At 40.9% G+C, this 24,674-nt stretch overlaps 1 protein-coding gene and 1 non-coding gene across 4 annotated transcripts in view; one reads left to right on the top strand and one right to left on the bottom strand.

Annotated features, from left to right (window-relative positions):
• Nucleotides 1-24,674, top strand: part of FILIP1 (filamin A interacting protein 1) — a 214,818-nt gene that overhangs the window by 42,330 nt on the left and 147,814 nt on the right. The window lies entirely within an intron of this gene.
• Nucleotides 14,015-14,149, bottom strand: LOC136151003 (small nucleolar RNA SNORA48). Its single transcript, XR_010659988.1, has one exon. It is a non-coding gene; the product is annotated as a small nucleolar RNA SNORA48 (small nucleolar RNA).

Raw genomic sequence — 24,674 nt, 5'->3', positions numbered from 1 at the left:
GCTTTTACTAATGTTTCTCTTTTGTTAAGACTCGTTTTTTGGCTGTTTCCTAAATCAAATATATCATAGTGGCCCATGTTATACACAAGGATCCTTGTTTAATGATACCCAGAAAGCTGTTTAAGTTTTGGAAGTTTTAGAAGAATCATAAGTTAACATAGGGAACTCATTCAGTATGTTTATTTTCAGCTGATTTGCTTTCTTAATTGCACAATCCCAAACTAGATATTTATGTTAAAAATATGTTTACTAAATTTATACTTGAGCATAATTAGCTAGCTCTTTTTTTTCTCTTTAGGCTCACCCCCTAACCCTCCCCACACTTAAAATCCATACACACTGTGGCCAGTTAAGTTATAAAAGAGCAAGATGATTAGTTGCTTATTTTACATATCGGATGTGTGTGTGTGGGCAGTCATGTTCAAGTCTGTGACCCTGTGGACTATAGTTCACTAGGCTCCTCTGTCCATGGGGTTTCCAAGGCAAGAATACTGGAGTGGGTTGCCATTTCCTTCTCTAGGGAATCTTCCAACCCTGCCCTTGGCAGGCAGGTTCTTTATCACTAGCGCCACCTGGGAAGCCCTTACTCTGTACCACACATTAAATATTTTGACTGTACTTTTCTCACATACAATGTTCTCATTTTGTTTGTTTGTTTTGCCACCCTATAGGTCATGTGAGATCTTAGTTTCCCTACCAAGGATCAAACCCACAGCTCATGCAGTGGAAGTACAGGATCTTAACTACTGGACCACCAGGGAAGTCCCACAATGTCCTCATCTTTTATTCTGTTGCCACTGTGAAGCTCTCACATACAGCTGAGGTCATATGACAATGGAAAATAACCAAAAGTTTGAATAGCCACTGTCTTTGACCCTCCCCCACCCAGTAGCCCCCTCTCCTGAAGCCTCCTCTCATCACCTAGATGACTCTAGAGCTGCTGTGGTCCCGACGGAGGTGGAGGAGAAGAGGAAATGCCACCCATGTTGCTAGAAAGGAGGAGCGAGTAAAGGGGTGGTGGCCACTGGTATGAAACTGTCCCTCCGGAGTACCCCAGATAGCCAGGGTGACAGTAGAGTGAAAACGGAGCCTGGATAGTCGGCTAGGCTTGAGTTTCAGAGAGAATTTTCTAGAGTTTAGAGTGAGGGCAGAAGGGGATTTTTTGAAGCAGGTGCTGTGCACAGCTATATATATCCATGTCTGCTGGTCTGTGTGTGCACATATACACGTGCACACAGATGTATGCTTGCGTATATACGACTTAGCTGATAAAGATGTAATCTTCTTTTCAATTATTTTTGTTCTTGGCAGAGCTTATACTAAGTTGGTACGTGCCAGGATGGGTGAACTGATTGTTTACAGCTGCTGTCTGCTCTAACGGAGCCAGTGAGCTCCCATTTGGCTGGTGACCCTGTCACTGCAGCTGCACGGCCCTCCCCTGGGAGCCTCTGGGCCTCTCTACAATCCAGAAACAAGAGCATCCAAACTCATGCCGCAGGGAGCCTCCAAACCTCACTTCAGCCCTGTGGCTGGCATCGTTCTGATTGGTCGTTAAATGTTTCAACCATCACTTCTGATCGTAATGTATCTGGAGCTGGGCCCTAAAGAAATGAGATACTCAGAAAGGGCAGGTCCTTGTGGGTTTCACAGTGGTGGGGTGAGAAAGAGAAGCGACAGGAAGGATTGTGCCAAATGTGGGGCGTGGACGAGGAGACTGAGGGTGCAGGCAGAGAGGTAACGATGCCCAGATTGGGAAGGGGCACTGCCAACAGCTCATCACGTCCTGATTGCCTCTGGGGCTGCCATGCCTCTGCACAAGCCACTGTCCCCCACCGCCCCCTGAAAGTTCACACAGGCGCCTTCTGCCTTCTGTTACCCTACCTGATCATTCACACCCTGTCCTCTCTTCCAAAAAGCCCGTGTGTCACATGCACACACTTCACCCTTGCTAATGCGATGCTCAGTAAGAATTCCTCACCGCTTGTTTTCCAGTGTGTGTGTCCAGGCGCCTCACTGCAAAGAATCTGCAGATTACCTCATTTAATACCCTTATTTTGAAAATCAGAGAATAAAAGGGGTCCAGAGAAATTAAATAATTGCCCATGCCCCTAGGATCTAGAATCAAATTCTAGTCCAGTCATGACTCCTATTATACCATGTGTCTCAGACTGCAAGTTTCCTGAGGGAAATGATATCCCAACCAGGACAAGCTTCTCATTTGGCTCTGTGCTTTAAGAATAATAGATGTAGTTTTTCTCTTTGTTCTATGCAGGCTTTGAAAAATATTCATAATGTTGTGTTGAGTTAAAAAAAATTATGATCCCATTATATGTAAACATAATTTTAAACAAAGGGAAAATTCTAGGTGCAAGTCAATAGATATTCTTTTGTTATGTTGTTGCTTTTGTTTAGATAGTCGTGTCTAACTCTTTGTGACCTCATGGACTGCAGCATGCCAGGCTTCCCTGTTCTTTACCATCTCCTGGAGCTTGCTCAAACTCATGTTCATTTAGTCAGTGATGCCATCCAAACATCTCGTCCTCTGTCATCCCCTTCTCCTCCTGCCTTCAGTCTTCCCCAGCATCAGGGTCCTTTCTAATGAGTCAGTTCTTTGCATCAGGTGGTCAAAGGCTCTTCACCTCAGCTGATGCTGTAGCTTCAGCTTCAGCATCATTCTTTCCAATGAATATTCCGGACTGATTTCCTTTAGGATTGACTGGTTTGATCCCCTTGCAGTCCAAGGGACTCTCAAGAGTCTACTCCAATACCACAGTTTGAAAGCATCAATTGTTTGGCGCTCAGCCTTCATCATGGTTCAACTCTCACAACCATACATAACTACTGGAAAAACCAGAGCTTTGACTATATGGACCTTTGTTGGCAAAGTAATGTCTCTGTTTTTTAATACATTTTCTGGGTTTGTCATATGTTATGATGTCATAAGTCTATAATGTTAGGTAAGGCAGTAAAACAATGGTCTTTGGAACCCAACTGCCTGGGCTTCTAGCAGCAGCAATATTATACAAAGGACTTAACTTCTCTGTGCCTCAGATTCCTCATCTGTGTAATGGCACCACTTTATAAGCTAGCTCTGATCATCACGCAATAAGATTTAGCTTGGGGCAATGCCTAGGGCATAGTAGGGCTGTATGTGTTAACTATTGTTATTATTATAAATTTTTGGTGAGTTGAAGTTCTCTAAAAACTAGATTCAAAGAAAAGGAGAGGGGGACTTCCCTGGTGGTCCAGTGGTTAAGAATCTGCCTTCCAATGGTGGGGACATGGGTTCAATTCTTGGTCGGGGAACTAAGATCCTACATGCCACAGAGCAAGAAAGCTCATGCACCACAAACTACAGAGTCCTCAGGCCACAACTAGAGAGCCCATGTGCCATCAATTAAGACTCGATGCAGCCAAAAATAAATAAATATTTTAAAAATGGGCAGAGGAATTGAAGAGATAAAAAAAAAAAAAACCCACAAATCACAAAACAAAGAGTAGGAGAGATCTAATTTACTGGAATTAGATTTGTTGAGATGACTGTAACAAAGTTGAAAGTGCAGATAGAAAAGGAGGTGGGGGACAGCTATTACAGTAAACACTGCGTGAGTTATATACCCAACGTCTTGGCCACAGAAAAACTTGAAAGTACTAAATAATTCTTCATAAATCAGCTTGTTTGGACTGGTTCTATTTTTATCAACAAGTCTTATCTCTCTTATAAATAAATCATGTGCCAAAAAAGCTGGAAAATTAAAAAGCTAACAAGTATTCTAATTCAATGATTTTATTTTTTAACATGCAGAAAAGCTCAGTCTATGAATTTCAGTATATTGAATTTGGCCATATGGCCTTCGTTATCTTCTGAGATGACGTGTATAAAAACATAGTTATTTTCTGGGGTTCAAAATGGCATCTCAGAAATAGATGATTAATTCTCATTTTGGAAAGAACTTTTCATTTTGGTGCTGAGTCAAACCTTACTAGAAAATGAAAATCATTATCAATTATTCTGATAATTACTTCCCTCTAAGATAGCTGAAATTCTAAGGTATTTGCTTTGTAAAATAATTTGTTGATACCGAATTCTCAACTTCAGAAGTAATTTACTATCTAATGTTACTCCTGAACAAAATTCAACTGTTTGCTTACGACATGACAGATTTTCCTCAGGGCATTGTTTCTTTTTTAAAATATATAAATGTACTTGAAATGATCTTAAGTCATCAAAAAAGTGTTTAGGAGTTGAGTGTCTTTAGAATGGCAGAAATGGTGGCTTTCTCCAAAAGGTATTAAGTTCTAGGGAAATAATTTAATCTCTTTAAAATCTTTATATATTTGCTGTATAGCAAAGAGGTATGACAATTCTACTACAATTCTACTTGATGGTGCCTAATATTCTTTGAAGAAGGTTAAAGTTGTGGGGATGCAACAGATACTTGTGATTCTTAGCAGAGAGTTATTAGACATGCTTTAATCTGTTGGGCTGGGGAGATTTCCTATTGTCTTTTAGGTCCAGGACCACTGGCAGAAGCAATATTGGGGGCTCCTACTCATAGGATCACTGCCTTCTCCACTGGCTGTATTGGGACCCAAGTGTTTCCCAAATAAGATGAAAATTAGAACCACAAGTCAGTAGCATTTACTTTCTCAAAATAACATTTGATTGGAGTTAATGTAAATATTTGGGAAAGTTGACTTCTAGGAAATGCATAACTATCTTGAGAAATCTGAAAATTATCTTCTATTTCTCTTGGGGATGCAAAGTGTACAGGTAACCTAAATATTAAGAGACAAGAAACATCTGACAATTGCAAGGCTGCCATTGAAATGCATCCCATTAAAATGCACCCTAGTTAAAAAAAGGAACTGGAAATTATGTGTCTGTATGGAAATATGGGGAGCTTCCCAAGTGGCTCATTGGGTAAAGACTGTTGGCAATGCAGCAGACACAGGAGACACAGATTCAGTTCCTGAGTGGGGAAGATCCCCTGGAGGAGGGCATGGCAACCCACTCCAGTATTCTTTTTTTTTTTAAAATAGTTTATTTATTTATTTTTATTGAAGTATAATTGCTTTACAGAATTTTATTGTTTTCTGTCAAACCTCAGCATGAATCAGCCATAAGTATACATATATCCCCTCTGTTTTGAACCTCCCTCCCATCTCCCTCCCCATCCCACCCCTCTAGGTTGATACAGAGACCCTGTTTGAATTTCCTGGGCCATACAGCAAATTCCCATTGACTATCTATTTTACATATGGTCATGTAAGTTTCCATGTTACTGTTTTCATACATCTCACCCTCTCTTCCCCTCTCCCCATGTCCATTAGTCTATTCTCTATGTCTGTTTCTCCATTGCTGTCCTGCAAATAAATCCTTCAGGACCATTTTTCTAGATTCCGTATATATGCATTAGAATGTGGTATTTATCTTTCTTTTTCTGACTTACTTCATGCTGTATAATAGGTTCTAGGTTCACCTGGAGAATCCCAAGGACAGAGGAGCCTGGTGGGCTACAGTCCATGGATAGCCTTCAAAGAGGTGGACACATTTGAAGTGACTAAGCAGAGCACACAGGGAACGTGGATATTAATATAAACAACAATGACAGAGTGAAGGCTCCAAGGGTACTTTATTTTGTTTGCTGGAAGATTTCTAGAGAAGGGAGAAATGAAGAACTCCAAGAGTATTTTAAAAAGCGGTTGATTCAGAAGTTAGTTATACCAGGGCTGGAAAGGGCAAGGATAATGCAAAGTTTTAAACTTTCGTTTGCAAGCTTGACAACGAGCTGAGTAGACTGGGAAGGAAGTGAGAAACTCCCCCAAATCTCCAATAGGATATGTCTTTCTTAAATTCATTTTTATGTTTCATGTAAAAATTCTTTTAGTGAGATGAGTATTTCCTTAGTTAGATGATGTGGTTAAAGCAATTACTGCTCTTCAAACCTGCCAAAAAATCTTATTAATAATTAATAACATGCTGAATGAACATTTTTAAAAACTGCATTCGAGAAACCTTAAGTCATAATTTAAGAAAAAACTTTTCAGTAAGCCAGTGGCGGGGAATCATCACAGACACACACAGAAGAGAAGCAATAAAAATTGGTCTGTTAAAATACAACCAAGCAGGATCAGAGACAGAGTATAGTGTCATTAGATTCTTAGGTCATTGGATTATCTTGGCCGGCTCTGCACTTAGATGAGCCATGCTGCTTGCTTTGGGGCCTCCAGGCAAACCTTATGTGGCAAGAATTGACGTCGGAATACATTTTCAGTACACCGCTTCGTGTTATTCCACAGGCCTCTGACATCTGGCCACCCCCCAAATAATCTCTAGTATGTTTCATCAATAACCTCATTTTCCCTTTGTAATGCTTAATATCTTCTTTGGGTTGCTTTCCATTTAAGCCATTTCCCCTCATCCAAGAGCAGAGAGATCTTGAAAAAGGAAAGTTAAGCTCTCTCCAAGACTCAGACAATGTACCTTTGTAGGTCAAAGAAAAAGTGAGAGTGGGGGTGGGGAGGGAAGAGGCACAATTGTAACTCATTCCAAGCCAGAATTTTCACTCATCCCTTCCTTTCCTATAAATAAAATAAAATAAAATAAAAAAAGATCTGGAAAAATATTTGAACAAAAATTTCATCCCAAGCCCTATACCTCCTTTTCCTCCCAGCCAGAGGCCACCCAGGGGCTTGACTGGTGTTCTCTATTGGAGAAGCCTGAAGGAATACACTTGGAAGGCTTCAGTGTATCTGGTTTAGTAGGTAACATTTCCGGGCCACACAGAAATGGAACTAGTGTTCTGGCTGTGCCTCCAAGTTGACCAACTTTGCAAGTAATTAGTGGTGAGGCTTAGAGCTTGTGTCTTAAAGTCCCCTGGGTCTTCTGTTCCTCTCACACTAAGAGAAGAGGGCAGATTAGATGTTCTGAAAGGTGATTCTAGATCTGAATTTTTCTAGCTTGACTCTGCTGCTGTTTTGGACTAGACAATTCTTTTTTGTGGTGGGCTGTCCTATGTATTGTAGGATGTCTAGCAGCCCCAACCTTTACCCATGCCAGTAGCATACTCCTTATTTATTTATTTATTTACTAATTTTCTGGGGTCCACACAGCCCTGCATGTGGGATCTTAGTTACCCGACCAGGGAGGGAACCAGTACCTCCTGCAGTGAAAGCATGGAATCATAATCATTGGACCTCCAGGGAAGACCCCATTCTTCCTAGTCTTTTTTAAAAAAATAACTTTATTTGTTTTGGCTGTACTGGGTCTTTGTCACCATGCAGGGTTTCCTCTAGCTGCGGTGAGCGTGGGCCACTGTCTGGTTGCAGCACGAGGACTTCTAATTGCAGCGTCTTCTCTTGCAGCAGAAAGCAGGGTCCGGGGCATGCAGGCTTCAGTAGTTACAGCTCCCAGGCTCAAGAGTTGTGGCGCATGGGCCTAGCCGCTTCTGTAGCATGTTGGATCTTCTCGGACTCAGGATTGAACCCGTGTCCCCTGCATTGGCAGGCAGATTCTTTACCACTGTGCCACCTGGGAAGCCCCATCTTCCCTATTCTTGACACCCAAAACTATCTCTAGACTTTGCCAAATGTCCCCTGCAGAGGGTTAATCAGCTAAAATACAGGATGCTGCTTTCATTGGAAGGACTGATTCTGAAGCTGAAGCTCCAATATTTTGGCTACCTGATGCAAAGAGCCGATTTAGTAGAAAAGACCCTGATGCTGGGAAAGATTGAAGGCAGGAGGAGAAGGGGATGACAGAGGACGAGATGGTTGGATGGGATCACCGACTCAATGGACATGAGTTTGAGCAAGCTCCAGGAGATGGTGAAGGACAGGGAAGCCTGGCGTGCTGCAGTCCATGGGGTCGCAAAGACTCGGACACGACTGAGCAACTGAACAAAAACAGCAACAAGAGTAAAACCTCAACATTGGATGAGAAAATGAATAATTTTTGAATATGTTTTTCTGAATGGAACATACTTATATTAAAAACTTTATTTTGATGACATTGAGGAGTATGTTTTGATTTGGTAAATAGAATTTTCAAGTCACTGGACTCTGAAGTCAGACCTGGATTCAAATCCCTTTCTTGTCAGCTTTGAGTCTGAGGAAATCTATTCAGCCTTTCGAAGCTCCGTCCATACATACTGCTCGCATGCTAAGATGTTTCAGTCGTGTCCGACTCCGTGTGACCCTGTGGACTGTAGCCCACCAGGCTCCTCTGTCCATGGGATTCTCCAGGCAGGAATACTGGAGTGGGGTGCCATGCCTTCCCCAGGGGATCTTCCTGACCTGAGGATCAAACCCACAGTTCTTATATCTCCTACATCATCAGGTGGGTTCTTTACCAGTAATGCCACCTGCAAAGCCCATACCTATCTTTTAAAGTTGTGAGAGAAAATAAATAATTTCATATGAAGTGCTTATTTAAAAGCCCCTTTTGTTCTTTATCTGAAATTCAGATTTAACTGGGCCTCCAGTATTTTCATCTGCTAAATGTGGCAGCCCTATCTGGGAGCAAAATCACTTCCTCCCTTCCCCCAACTCAAAATCTTGGTCTAGTAAAAACTTTAATGAAGATGTGGTTCCTTTCTCCCTAGCGTCTTTTGGACTAGTTATAAGGATAGGCCAGGCACCCAACAGAATAGAATCTTAGAAATATTTCCTATTTGGTTAATCTTGTGTTCATAGAAATATTTGTTCTTAAAAAGAGTATCTTTCAGCTTTGCCAGGGTAGTGATGTTAGACAATGATCATTCCTTTTGATCATTGCTGATTTTCCTCTGGGAAGACTACTCATATGCTGAGGGCACTGTCAAAACTGGGGGGAGAGAGAGAGAGGGAAAAGAGAGAGAAAGACAAGAAGAGAGAGTGTGCGTGCATGCCAGAGAGAATATAAATTTAAGAGACAGAGAGAAAGGTTTTGTTTGAAGAATTAGATATTTTTTAAAAACATGAGTGTAGAAGCAGACACCATGTAGGAAGTTATAACTCTATTGGACTTACTTTGAATTCCAGACAAGAGTAGGGTGAAGGATAATCGCGTCAGTGCTGAGGGCATGTGAAGCTTTTAACCCTGTCCTGTTCTGGGGAGACTTCATCCTACATCAGGCACAGCTGAAAGTGGGGTCATTGCCTCCTGAACTTGACTTTGTCTCTTTTCTATTCCAGTCTCTTGAGGGAGTGTACAGGCAGAGCAGAGTACTGTAATGGAGTGTGCATGTGGGAAAAGGAATGATCAAATGAAACAAAGCTTTAAGGCCATGTCTTTGGATTGTGCCAAACTTAACACTGGTTTTTCAACTTGGGCCCAACTCTTTTCACCAGTTTAGGATTCTGGCATTTTTTTTTTTTGTCATTGGGATTTCCTATCTTCATGAAAGCAGAGAGGGCTAAAGACACAGCATAAAAATGAGGGAGTCTTGAAGATGCTGGAGCTGGTTAGACATGGCAGTGATAACTCTAAGCGGGGGTCCTCATTGGTACTGGAGAGTAAAGTGTATTTTTTTTAGATTTAGTTTTTAATTGGAGGAAAATTGCTCTCCACCGTTGTGTGGTTTCTGTCTTACAACAACATGAATCATCCATAATTATACACATATCCCTTCCCTCTTGAGCCCCCACCCCACCCCTCCATGTCATCACAGGGTGCCAAGCTGGGCTCCCTGCCTTATATGGCAGCTTCTCATGAGCCTGGAGAATCCCCATGGACCGAAGAGCCTGGCAGGAACAGTCCACGGGGTTGCACAGAGTCGGACATGACCAAGCAACGAAGGACAGCACACAGTGTACCTAGAGCCTGTTATAGAGTGAAGTAAGTCAGAAAGAGAAAAGTATCATATATTAATGCACATATATGGAATCTAGAAAAATGGTACTGATGAATCTATTTGCAGGGAATGGATGGAGATGCAGATGTAAATTGTATTTTAACGCTGCTCTCGGTAGAGTTTTTCAGGGCTTGCTATAGGCATGAGATCAAACATGGAAGGACATGCTGAACACCATGAAGTTGTTCCTCTCTTGTACAAAATTCCAAATCACTTAGGAAAAGTATACATGCTGACAGAGAAAGTAGAAAAAGAACACAAAATATATGCTAAAGATTGTTCACACGTTCTGTGTTATAGGAGTTGAGAGGAGGAGCTTTGACTTTATCCTCATACAGGGTGGCTTGCCCTAAGTATTCTTGACATTTTGGGCTGGAGAAGGCTTGGTCATGGGGCTGACCAATGCAGTATAGGATGTTTAGCGCTATCCCTGGCCTTTACCTATGGGAACCAGTAGCACCCTCCACCCATTGTGATCATCAAAAATGTCCCCAGACATTGGAAAACGTCCCCTGAGAAGGAAATTTGCTCTTGTTGGGGACCGCTGGTCTAGTAGTGTTTGGGGAAGCATCCTAAAAGAATGTTCAAGCTGCCTTGGGAGGATGGGTAGGGTTTTCAAAGAGGTAGTGAAGGAGGAGAGCATTTTAGGGGAGTGAGATGGCATGAATAAACATGCCAAGGTGAAAAATCAAGGGTCAGCTTAGAGTATAGTTAAGCAGATGAGTTTAAATAGAGTTATTGCTCCTGTGGGAAATAGAACATATTTCAAGAAATAAAACAAATTTAGTGATTCTGCCTATGCCCACAGCACCTGAGAAAAAATGAAGTGAAAATGTTAGTCACTCAGTTGTGTCCAACTCTTTGTGACCCCATGGACTGTAGTCCAGCAGGCTCCTCTGTCCATGGAATTCTCCAGGCAAGAATACTGGAGTGGGCTGCCATTCCTTTCCCCAGGGGATCTTCCCAATCTAAGGATAGAACCTGGGTCTTCTACATTGCAGCAGATTCTTTACCATCTGAGTGACCTTAGTAGCTGTTCAGTAATTAATTGGTGATTTGATATTAAAGATAATCTGAATCAAGATGAAAAAGAGTTGAATGAAAATTTAAAAGATTTAAACTTTTTTTTCCCCCTAATGGGCGATAGATAACCCTTGACAGTTCTTAGAATAAGGCAAGGACATGATCCTGAGAAATCAGGCTGTTCCAGAGTCAGTCATCTCATTGATGAGATAAACAAGTTGGAATTGAGCATAGTAATTGCAACCATCTTTAAAAAAGAAAAAATCTTTCTGCCTCAAATTCACAAAATACCCCTGCCTACATTTTCTAATTTGATTGCCTCCCCAAATCAAATATCAACTACTGAAAAATTTTCTTCTTTATTTATCTTTCTTCCCAGCTAACATTAGTGCTCAGACATTGCAGTGGAAATGGACTGTGAATGCATTTCATGCTAAGAAAAAAAATCCCACAGTTTTATTTTCTTCACCCCTCAAGATGTGATGTCATTTACAGGCCTGGGTGGCTGGTTCATCTCATGGGCAAGATGAAGTTGAGTGGCACTCTGTTCTTGGCAGGGAGGGGCGTGAACCTGGGCTCCTCTCTGTGTCTGGGATCAGGGTTGAAAGCATTTCCTTTTGCCTTCTCAGATGAATAAGTGGCACTGTACAAATGCTAAAAGAGCTGTCTGTCATATGAATTTGGCATTGTCCCCTCCACAATCTCTTGAAAGTCTGTTTGTGGTGCCACGGAATGAGTCGTTGACCACTCTGTTCTTTCCATTCCCGAAGAGGCCAGACAGCTTTCTCTCTAATGCGCCCTCATCCCAGGTGCTCTTTTTATTTACCGTAGGAGCTGATCTCGTCTTGTGGAGAAATTGCATAATTCAGTATAATGAGGTAATACACAGCTTGAATTTCCTTGCCTGCAACACCCCCAGACAAACTTTTCTTGTTCCTTGGGTTCCTCAGCATCTCACGGATGTTAGGACAAAAATGAGAATAAATTAGTCGAACCAATAAAATTGGAATTTAGGTAATTAGGAGAAAACTCAGCTATGGCTCAAAGTGGTTTCTGCTAATTCAAAACATTGACAGATAAAAGATCACCAATGTGTCCTAGATCTGGTTATCAGGAAATCAGGCTCATAGCAGAAATGTTTCTCCTAAGAAGAGAAAACATTGGGATTCAGTTAAATTTCTTGAGTCCATCATTTCAGTCTGGAGTATTCCATACACTTGTTCTTTGTTATTACTATTAGTGGTAGGCAGAACAGCCCCCAGAGATGTCTACACCTTAATCTCTGGCTCCCATGAATATGTTTTGCTATAAGGCGAAGAGACTTTGCAGATGTAGTTAAGGTTATGGACCTGAAATTGGGGAGATTATCCTGGATCATTCAGGTAGACCTAACTTAATCCCATGCATCCTTAAAAGCAGAGAAATTTTTTCCAATGCGAGGCAAGAAAGATGCAGGAAAAGAAGTCAGAGAGAGTCTAAGTATGAGAAGGATTCAATGCACTGATGCTGGTATTGAGATGTAAGGAGCCTTGTGCAAGAATCAAAGAGAGTCCTTTAGGCAGTTAAGAGCCTCCCAGCAGAAACCCAACAAAGACACAGGCACCCCACTCCTGCAACTTCAAGAAACTGGATTCTGCCAACAACCTGAAAATGTTTGGAAGTGGATTCTTTCCCAGAACTTCCGGTAAGGAATGCAACCATGCTGACACCTTGATTTTATTCTTGTGAGACTCTAAACAGAAGACCTGTCTGAACTACACCACACCCAGATTTCTGACCCCAGAGCTCTGAGCTAATAAATGAGTGTTGCTCTGCACTGTTAAATTTTCTGGTGATTTGTCATGGAAGCAATAGAAAGTAAATACTTTGTTCTTTGTCATTTCTATCTTTGTTACTTCATTCAGTTCAGTTCAGTCACTCAGTCGTGTCCAACTCTTTGCGACCCTATGAACCACAGCATACCAGGCCTCCCTGTCCATTACCAACTCCTGGAGTTTACCCAAATTCATGTCCATTGAGTTGGTGATGCCATCTAACCATCTCATCCTCTGTCATCCCCTTCTCCTCCTGCCTTCAATCTTTCCCAACATCAGGGTCTTTTCTAATGAGTCAGCTCTTCACATCAGGTGGCCAAAATATTGGAGTTTCAGCTTCAACATCAGTCCTTCCAATGAACACCCAGGACTGATCTCCTTTAGGATGGACTGGTTGGATCTCCTTGCAGTCCAAGGGACTCTCAAGAGTCTTCTCCAACACCACAGTTCAAAAGCATCAATTCTTCAGCACTCAACTTTCTTCACGGTCCAACTCTCACATTCATACATGACCACTGGGAAAACCTTAGCCTTGCCTAGACAGACGTTTGTTGGCAAAGTAATGTCTCTGCTTTTTAATATGCTGTTTAGGTTGGTCATAACTTTCCTTCCAAGGAGCAAGTGTCTTTTAATTTCATGACTGCAATCACCATCTGCAGTGATTTTGGAGCCCAGAAATATAAAGTCAGCCACTGTTGCCACTGTTTCCCCATCTATTTGCCATGAAGTGATGGGACCAGATGCCACGATCTTAGTTTTCTGAATGTTGAATTTTAAGCCAACTTTTTCACTCTCCTCTTTCACTTTCATCAAGAGGCTCTTTAGTTCTTCTTCACTTTCTGCCATAAGGGTGGCGTCATCTGCATATCTGAGGTTATTGATATTTCTCCCGGCAATCTTGATTCCAGCTTGTGCTTCTTCCAGCCCAGCGTTTCTCATGATGTACTCTGCATATAAGTTAAATAAGCAGGGTTTCAACATACAGCCTTGACGTACTCCTTTTCCTATTTGGAGCCAGTCTGTTGTTCCACGTCTAGTTCTAACTGTTGCTTCCTGACCTGTATACAGGTTTCTCAAGAGGCAGGTCAGGTGGTCTGGTATTCCCATCTCTTTCAGAATTTTCGACAGTTTATTGTGATCCACACAGTCAAAGGCCTTGGCATAGTCAATAAAGCAAAAATAGATGTTTTTCTGGAGCTCCCTTGCTTTTTTGATGATCCATTGGATGTTGGTGATTTGATCTCTGGTTCCTCTGCCTTTTCTAAAACTAGCTTGAACACCTGGAAGTTCATGGTTCACATATTGCTGTAGCCTGACTTGGAGAATTTTTTTTTTTTTTTTCCATGTGTCCAGGGCATGAACCAGGCATGGGCACAGAGCAAAAGCCAAGCTGGGATAAACAAGGAGTTGTTTTGTCCCTCACTGATATGAGACAGCCGCCACCAACCAGGTGCCACTCTACCCAGGTCAGGGACATGGCTTGGAGAATTTTGAGCATTACTAGCGTGTGAGATGAGTGCAATTGTGCAGTAGTTTGAGCATTGTTGGCATTGCCTTTCTTTGGGATTGGAATGAAAACTGGCCTTTTCCAGTGCTGTGGCCACTGCTGAGTTTTCCAGATTGGCTGGCATTCTGAGCGCAGCCCTCCCTGCATGTGTCGGCACAGTTTGCTGAGGACTGCGCTGAGCATGAATGGCACCAAGTATCAGGCTCTCCCACCAGCCTGGGGGGAGCTCTCATCCAGCACATATTGTGTGCCCATGAGATATTTCTTGAAGGACTGAATAGGGCTACAAAAGAATTTTCAATATTCTCCTTTTCTTGGTGGACTTTAAAAACCCAGTTGGGGCATCAAAATCTCAAAGTAAAAAAAAAAAAAAAAGACTAAAAAAACAGGATGATAAAGTTTAAGTGCAAAGTGAGAGATATAGACAATATATACTCTAGATTTCTAGATTTCTAGTGGAAGAGAGGTTGCAGTTCATTGAGATGCATAAAGATTTCATGGGGGAGATAAGGCTTCAAGTAAGAAGAGAACTTAAGGAAATAGAGTAGGAGGAGAAGAACAAGAGAAGAGATAGCCTAAACTCTACACAGAGAAATTCCAGATGACCGGGTGATGTGTGAATTGCTCTTGGCTTTAGTGTGGTGGGAAGACTCCTGTATCATCACACATGCCTTGCTGGGAATTACTGTGCATATTTTGTAGTACATTACACCAGAATTTCAGTCATCAACATTCCTTGTCAAGAAATTCTCTGGTGGTCCAGTGGTGAGGACTCTACAGTTCTATCCCAGTGGGCATGGGTTCCATCCCTGCTCAGGGAGCAAAGATCCCTTATGCCAGGACATAGCCAAAAAAAACAAAGACACAGCAAAACGATACAAAATAATCTTTGTGACTCCTTTCATCCTTCTGTTTGTCCCTCTTGCTCATAATAATATGACATTTTCATATCCTACTTTTAAAAGCTACATTTTAATGCCAAAGTAATATATGTTTACTCTAGACTATTTGGAAAAAAGTACAAAGAAAAAAATCATGCACAATTTCACCACCCATAAATAATTGCAGAATAATTTGATGTATTTCCTAAATTCTGTCCTTTTGAGTAACTTAGCCATTATATTCACAAAATTAGCATTATACTATAGATACAGTTTTATATGTAATTCTTATTTTATGAATTAATAAACCTTATCAGTCAATCAATAACCATTATTTACTTAATGATTTCCACATTATTGGTCATCTATTAATAAGTCATCTCTACTGCTCTGGAATTTTGTATCTAACACTATTATTGAAACACTGATAAGAATCCTTGTGAATAAATTTCTGGTTGCATCTTTAATTATATCTTAAGAATAAAGGCTCAGACATTGGGATTATCAGATAAAAATGAGTGCCTATTTTGAGAGGTCTTTATACAATTTGTCAAGTTACTTTGCAGAAAGAAGAGGAGGAGGAGTCTGTTATATGTCCTACCTCATATCAATTCACATTTTCATGACTTGTGTATGAGTGCCCATCTCACCATACCCTCACCAGCAATTAGTTTTCTAACCCTATCTCTGTTAATGGTGTGTTCTTGTTGTTCTGCTGTAAATTTCACCAATTTTCTAAATGTACTTTTTTATGTGTATGAAATTAAATGTATTTTCATGTTAGAGGAGAAGTTCATTTATTCTCTTTGTGAATCAACTGTTGATGCTCTTTTCCTACTTTTTAATGTATTAGTGTTTTTGATTTACAGGAGCTCTTTAATAATTAACTTTAATTGTTGATATTATTCTCATATTAATAATTAATATGTATGTCAATGACATATTTGTACATAGTACCTGCAACTAATGTTCCCATTTTGTTGTTTGCCTTTGAATTTTGTTTATAACATTTATGCAGCATCCACATTTCAAAGTAATAAACCAGCCTAAACATAGCAAGTCAATGGCTTTTTAAAAAAATTGTCCTCAAGCATGTTTGCCCTCTCATTCCCTCCTGCCTCAACACGGAACAAAAAGTCTACTAGTGGGACTTATGTTACTAACTTGGACTTATATTACTTCCAGAGTGGTATGAATTCATAACATTAGCTAAGAGGTGGTCTATAAATGTTTTGTGATTTTTTAAATAATGCCACCAATGAATTCTCTTTTAGAGTAATTCAATATGTCAACTCAGTACTCAGAATTATGTGCATTTTATTCTGGAGTAATAGGTTCTAACTGGCTATCATATGGCTCTGAGTGAAATCCCAGACTCCACTGATGATTCTGAATGAGTCATCAACCCTTGTAACTTTAGTGTTTGAGTTAGATATAAGGTTAGAGTTGAAGATATAGACATGCATTCTGGGGAGTGTCTTTCTCAGAACGTTCGTCACAGCAGTCCAATAAGCATCACTGTTTCCTTCACTATTGTGTTCTTGGTGAGGTTTGATCAGCCTTGTGTTTAGCCAGACTACTTCGGCATCATTTTTCTTTTTTTTTTTACTTCGGCATCATTTTTTAAAAATTTATTTATTTTTTAATTGAAGGATAATCACTTTACAAAATTTTGTTGTTTTCTGTCAAGCCTCAACATGAATCAGCTGTAAAAGAATTTACTTGTTACCTAATTTATAGAGCATTAGCACATAAAAGGGCTTCCCAGGAAGTGCTAGCGATAAAGAACCTGCCTACTGATGCAGGAGATGTAAGAGACATGGGTTCCACCCCTGGGTCGGGAAGATCCCCTGGAGGAGGGCATGGCAACTCATTCTAGTATTCTTGCCTGGAGAATCCCATGGGCAGCGCAGTCTGGCTGATCATGGCCCATAGGGTCACACAGAGTCAGACACGACTAAAATGACTTCGTACTCACACACGCAGCACACAAAAATTAATCACTTTTATTTTAAAGGAACTGAGAGCAGAAATGTTAAACATATATTCTGTGACTAGGACCTCTAATCTACTAGTCGAGGTGATTCAGGTGAAGTGTTGCGAATTCTGGGAATGTATTCAGGCTCAACAGCGAAAAATGCCACAGCCAATTCATGATCTGAGAGAGAGGTCTGACAAAACTCATGCTGTGTATTTACCAGCCCAGGTTAAAGGAAATGTCATTACTAATTTGAAAGTTGAAATACACACTGATTTTCTAATTTATTTAGTTTCTGGAATGCTGTCTTTGAAGTAAAATTACAAAGACATTTTTTCTCCTCATTTGTTTTAGCAGTTGTTACTCTGAAGAGAACAGCTCTCTGTGGAAAGAGTTCAATATTACAACTACTTAACTTCTTTTTCTATTTGAAAAATGTTGACGAATCTTGAGAAAATTCCCTTTTTTCCATATTGATACCTAGTTTGATTTCCTCAAGAACTCAATCTTCAAAGGATTGGAAGAGGAGCCCGATTTGCATCTGTGACAGTATCTGGGTCTGTGTAGATTTTAAAATACAGTTTGTTGGGGACTTGCCCGGTGGTCTGTGCTAAGCTGCTTCAGTTGTGTCCGACTCTTTGTGACTGCATGGACTGTAGTCTGCCAGGCTCCTGTGTCCATGGGATTCTCCAGGCCAGAATACTGGAGTGGGTTGCCATTTCCTTCTCCAGGGAGTCCAATGGTTAAGAATCCACCTTAAAATGCAGGGGACATGATCCCTGGTTGGGAAGCTAAGATCTCACATGTCTTGGAGCAACTAAGACTGTACGCCACAGCCAGAGAGCCCCCAAGCCGCAGCTACTGAATCCACGCCACGCTAGAGAGTCAGGGCGCCGAAAGATCCCACATGATGCAAGGAGGGTCCCTTGTGCTGCCACTAAGACCTGGTGTAGCCAAAGAAGAAAATACTTTGTTCTCAAGATGAAGATTTAGTTCATGTAACCTCACATGGATGTTTACCTGAGGGCACACCCAAAAGATCCTGGGCCTTAATTGTAAAATAAAGATCTTTTCAAAGCTTCCTTGATCAAAGCCCCATACACCTATATAACAGAAATAATGTCAGCTCCTCTTAGGTCCCATTACTAGCTTTCAAAATTTACTGTCTTTATTCCCTAGACAACTAACCTTCATCTTTTATTCTGTCCTATGAATATTTAAATTAGCATCAGCTTGATAAAGCAGATCTCAAGTCTATAAACCCAGGGATGGAAAGTACTCCTCTTCACACGATAGGTGGAACTCAGATCCCACCCCCGCAAAGTTTCCCTTAGTTGACATTGCCCTTGTCCAAAGTGTTGAGATTTGAAAAACCAGCTCTTGGCTCTAGCTCACATGCAAGGTAAGCTGCAGTTTTCATTTAAAATGCTTCCTGCCAATTAAAAACAAAGGAAGAAGATAAATTGCCAGTGATTCTCAGGGAACTGTATTTCAGTTTTATTAAGTGTTTCTTGTCAGAAAAAAAACAAAAAACAAGATTTCTTCAAAGAAATCTAAAAATCTGGTTTCATCTGTGTTCAGTCATTTTCTCTCTTATATGTGTGTGTGGTTATTCTCTCAGTCATATCCTATTCTTTGTGACCACATGAACTGTAGCCCTCCAGGCTCCTCTGTCCATGGGATTCTCCAGGCAAGAATACTGGAGTGGGTTGCCATGCCCTCCTCCAGGGCATCTTCCCAACCCAGGGACTAAACCCAGGTCTCCTGCATTGCAGGCAGATTATTTACCATCTGAGCCAATATCCTTACCTAATTGAAACCTGATTTTAGCTTAAAATATGTACAGTATAGGTTCTTAATGAACACTGCACACATCTGTAGACCAGCTGTGTTCATACCAGCTTTGTGCCCCAGGCATTCTTTTTCAGTTCTGACCAAACATCGCCTCAGCATAATATGCTACTTTATTTGGAGGCAAGTTGTCTCCTCCTTGAGGTTTGGTGACTTCATTTGATATGACACCAATGTTAACCAAGGGAATGAACACTGAACAGTGAAAAACCAAAAGGGAAGGTGTTTTAAATCACTGGGCAGACACTTGGCACCAATAAAAGCAACTGGCTCCACTAGCCTCTCCAGGAAATGTGCCATATTGTGTGTAGAGAATCCAACTCCCCAAATTATAGAACTGGTAGAACGTTGTACACCGAGTTTACTTTGCTAGGTAACGTCATCCTTGGCTCAGATGCAATGAAAGATTCATCATTTTCCCAGGTGACGCTGGGGCAAACCAAGGTTTAGTCTCCTTTTATTGCCAGGGAGAGATTGATGGTTGTGGATAGAAAACTATGCAAGAGTTGGCAGTTCTAACTCGCTAGAGCTTTCAGGTTTGTCCAAGTGAAAGTCAAGGGTGTGAACCCAGGTAAACGAAATGTTTACCACTGAAGAAGCCACTGTGGATTTGAAACCACTGAAGTACATGGTCCTGTTCACACACAGCATGCCATTCTCTACAGCTACAATTTTCTCCGCGAATGATTATGAAACGTAGGTTAGCTCATTTCAGTTTCGGGCTAAGCATGCAAGAGGGCGATTTCACCAAGGTAGGTAGTGGTTACATCTTCAGAATTTAACTAAGAAGAAACACAGTTATGTCACTGTAAAGAATTCAGACTTTGGCTCATTTAATGTAAGAGTTTATTATATTTTATAATGATCACAGCTGCAAACACTGCTTCTCCATAGTGGTTAGCAGAGTGCATGCCTTTAGCTGTGAAAAGATTTAAACAGTGAATGGAACAAGGAGGGGACTTTCATAAAATTTGAGCTGTATCAATAGATTCAGAAAACAGAAATTGTGTGATTTTTTTTTTTTAGAACTGGGTGATTTTGAGTAAAAATCTCTAAATTTTTTAATCTTTGTCATCTGACTAGTCTGATTATATATATTTTTAATTAATTCTCAAAGTACTCTGTGGCATCATCATCCTCTAAATTTCATAACAAATATATTGTGGATGCTTAGAAAGTTTCATGTTGTAAGATTCAGCAAAATAATGATCTCACTGTATTGATGGGATCACACAGTTTGTTGATGTTAATAGGTATTAAGCACAACAGATGAACTGCCCCAAAGAAATAAATGAAAGTAAAATGTATTTGAAATGAAAGATGTGCAGAAATACACTGTTAATTAGTTGTAGTGGTAATAAGAACAGGCTTATGACTTTACAGAATGGAATCTGTAAATATATAGGCTATGGAAACAAAGCAGGTTCATTTATTCAATATTCAGCAAATATCCAGTTGCCTACAATACGATGAACACTGTATTAAGTGCTCAGAACAAAAACATTTAAAGATTCTGTTCCTGCTTTCAGGAAGCTCACACATAGGCAAATAAACATGGTGGTTGCCATAGTTATGTGTGAACAACATTCAGGAGAGTAAAGAAAGAAGCAGCTAAGTTTTCCTAAGGGAACCACAGAAGAGGCAGCAATGCTTGAGTTGACACTTGAAGGAAGAGTGGAATTAACGGTGGGGAGAAGAGGTCCACAGGCCTGGAGAAAAGGTAGTGTGTTCAGGAATAGAGCTGGGCTTGATTCTTTGAGGGCAAGGACAGGAAGAAGATGCAGAGAGCTTGACGGGGTCTAGGTCATGCAGGACTGTAGGATTTATTTTTTGTGTTGTGTTAGTCACTCACTTGTGTCTGATTCTTTGAGACCCCATGGAGTGTAGTCTGTGAGGCTCCTCTGTTCTTGGAATTCTCCAGGCAAGAATACTGGAGTGAATAGCTGTTTCCTTCTCCAGGGGATCTTCCTAACCCAGGGATGGAATCTTGGTCTCCTGCATCACAGGTGGATTCTTTCCCATCTGAGCCACCAGGGAAGCCCAGGATCTACTTTCGGGTAATATCAAACGACTTAAGAGTGGTTTTGTTTTTTTTTTTTTTTTTGACTTAAGAGTCTTGAGCAGGGAATTGCCACAAAGACACTTGTGTGTTAAATCTCTTTCTCTGAGAGCTCTGCAGAGTATGAGTTGGAGGGACTGACGCTTGGGAGAGGGTGGTTGTTGTGGAGTGGCGAGGAAAGGAGATCCATTTAGAGGATGGAGATCTGACCACCTTGACTGTGGGCTTCCCTCTGACAGCCTCATTGCTATTTGCCTCAGGTTCAGCCTTTGGCTGGGTTGAAAGCAGAATGCTGCAAGCTCTGAGGTCATATAAATAACACCCAGTTGTGGGTAAAAATCCCAATCAAACAAACTCGGAGGAGGGTACAGATTATCTTATTTTTCTTGTATTTTTTTTAACCTAAAGTATTGTTGGATAGAACTTAGAAAAAAATTTTTTTTGCAACTTTACACATACAGTAATGTTATGTGTATGTCAAAATTAACTTAAATATGAGTCTTTTAAAGTATGGGCACATCTGTGGCAATCACATATTGGGAACAGACTGGCTTCGGCTCCATGATTAATAAAGCAGTCGATGGATGAAGCGTGTGGCTGAGGAAGTGAGCTAGTGAGTGACAGGGTGACTCTGTGTGTGAGTGACTTCAGAGTAACTTGAAGCGGCAGGGACACTATGACAGATGCTCCCGTGGGAACTCGCTCTCTAGGGCTCACTGGACTTTTGTATGAAAGAGAAGCCCAGCGTGAGTTCTCTGTTACTTGTGTTTAACAATAATAACCAACGGTACACTCTGTACCTGGCAAGTAAGTGGCATCAACGCTTACAGCGAATCCCATATTGACAGCTGGTTCAACCAGAAATGGGGACTGTGAGAACTTGAGACTCTTAACACCGTTTTCTCTACATTGCTGCCTCTCATTCGGGAATCTCAACCTGTTTATTATTAACTGAACAAAGTGTATCTGAAATTTAGAGGCAAATAGTTGGTTTGGGATGGGACCAATGGTGCACTTGGAAGAGAAGAAGCAGAATGTCAGTGGTGATTTAGAGTCGATCAGCCATCAGAGAATTGAATTTGAGTCATTATGCTGTTCCCTCTGCTGTTTATCGAGCACTTTCTACGTGCATGGAACTGGGTGAAGCAGTCACCATCCATGATTTCATGCTGTCTCTCCAAAGCGCAAGTGGTAGTCAGAGGTAATTATTATCCCCATGTTCCAATAGAGCTGAAGCTTAGAGAGGTTGAATGGACTTTTTGCTGTATTCATGCATGCTAAGTCGCTTCAGTCATGTCTGACTCTTTGTGACACTTTGGACGGTAGACCTCTGGACAGGCTCCTCTGTCCCTGGGATTCTCTAGGCAAGAATACTGGAGAGGGTTGCCATGCCCTCCTCCAGGGGATCTTCCTGACTCCAGGAATCGAAACTTTGACTCTTACGTTTCCTGCATTGGCAGATGGGTTCTTTACCACTAGCACCAACTGGGAAGCCCTTTTGCTATATGACTCACCTTCAATGTGGGAATATTAGAGCTGAAAGAAACTTGAGGTCATCTATTTCATCAAAAACTTAGTTGCCAAACAGGCAGCTAAGTATCAATAATACAAAGACCCAATGCCTTATCTACAAAGGACAGCTGCTATTCCGTGGCAGCCTTTGTTGCCACATGAGATGTAAGCTCACTGTTGCTGACCTTATAATTTTAAAGAGAAATCAGGAATTTGGATTTGAATGTCATTTTTTCCAATTTTTAAAACATGCTGGGCTAAGAAGTTATGTTCAAAGACTAGATCTGGCCAAAGGGATGCCAGTTAACAACTTCTAATTAAGCATAATACATTATTTTACAAATGAGGCACAGAGAGGTGAATGAGAGGTCCAATGTCACACAGTAAGTCAGTGGTATTTCTGGGAATCAGCATGCAATATATATTTCTTCCATTTTTTCCCCTTGAAATCACATTAGATTATAAGTTACCAAAACACTTCTTTACATTTTTCAGAAAAATCTGAAGCATGTAGCTAGGAAATGAGCTAGTGAATGACAGGGAATGACTTGACTACAGATTTTTGAAAGGCATTTAAAGATTGTTTACTTCCTTGATATGGTCTATTTAAAATTGATACTTATAATTCTAATGTTTTTAACATAAATATAAATATTTGCTTTTCCTTCTGATGATTGCTTTCACATAGTGACTATATAAAAAGCTTCAAACAGTGTAATTTGTAGAATAGAATTTCCAAGAAAAACACCTATGAGTTCACTTTTAATTTTTGTTTAATGGATAATTAGATTTTGTTTAATGGATATCTCAGGAGTGTAATGACTTCTAACTGCAAGTCTTTAATAGTCTTCATTTTTCATTTGATCTAAAAACTGGAGAAATGAGTTAGGGAATCATTTTCCTAAACAATTAAGAAACTTTCCACTTTTATTTATTTAATTAATTTATTTTTGACTGCACTGGGTCTTCATTGCTTCATGCGGGCTTTTTCTAGTTGTGGTGAACAGGGGCTACTCTCTAGTTGAGGTGTACAGGCTTCTCATTGCAGTGGCTTCTCTTGTGAAGTTTGGGTTCTAGAGAGCATGGGCTTCAAGGATCATGGTGTGTGGGCTTAGTTGCCCTGAGGCATGTGGGATCTTCCTGGACTAGGAATAGAACTTGTCCGCTGCGCTGGCAGGTGCATTCTTAGCCACTGGATCACCAGGAAAGTCCAGATATTTTCCACTTTTATTTCAAAATTTCTCATTGTGAACCACAACAATTATAGAGTCATTCTATAGTATAACTCGGAGAAGGCAATGGCACCCCACTCCAGTACTCTTGCCTGGAGAATCCCATGGATGGAGGAGCCTGGTAGGCTACAGTCCATGGAGTGGCAAAGAGTCAGACACGACTGAGCAACTTTACTTTCACTTTTCGCTTTCATGCATTGGAGAAGGAAATGGCAACCCACTCTAGTGTTCTTGCCTGGAGAATCCCGGGGACGGGGGAGCCTGGTGGGCTGCCGTCTATGGGGTTGCACAGAGTTGGACACGACTTAGCAGCAGCAGCAGCACAGCTTAACTATTAACATTTTATCTAATGGTGAAAAGGTGGCTCTAAGGGGAACTCCTTGGTTCTCCATTCATCAGCTGGGTCTTCAAGGAATGCAGGAGGGGCTATTCCACTGGTAGCACCAGCTAAAGGTCTGCATGTGTGCAGATATGAATTTATGTGGGTGAGGGTTTGGGGAAAGAATATAAGGGAAATGAAGTGGAGAAGGGAGGAAGTTTCCCTTATCTATCACATCCATTTCTTTCATTTTAAAATTGAAGTATAGTTGATTTACAATGCTGTGCCAACTCCTACTGTACAGTGAAGTGATTCAGTTATACATATATACATCTTTTTAAGTATTATTTTCTATTCTGGTTTATTACAGGATATTGAATATAGTTCTCTGTGCTATACAGTAGGACCTTGTTGTTTATCCATTCTACATATAAACCTTACATCTGCTAACCCATACCTGCCTCTCCATCCCTCCCCCAACCGCCTCCCCCTTGGCAGCCACCAGTCTGCTTTCTATATCTGTGATAAATGATGTCATATGTTGTCTGTCTTTCTCTTTCTGACTTACCTCAGTTAGTATGATAATCTCTAGTTCCATCCACGTTGCTGCAAAGGGTATTGTTTCATTCTTTTATATGGCTTAGTAGTATTCCATTGTGTGT

Source organism: Muntiacus reevesi, chromosome 19, assembly GCF_963930625.1.
Source record: "Muntiacus reevesi chromosome 19, mMunRee1.1, whole genome shotgun sequence".
Classification (NCBI taxonomy): domain Eukaryota; kingdom Metazoa; phylum Chordata; class Mammalia; order Artiodactyla; family Cervidae; genus Muntiacus; species Muntiacus reevesi.
Note: the sequence above shows the minus strand (reverse complement) of the source record. Positions and strands in the feature narration are given on the sequence as shown.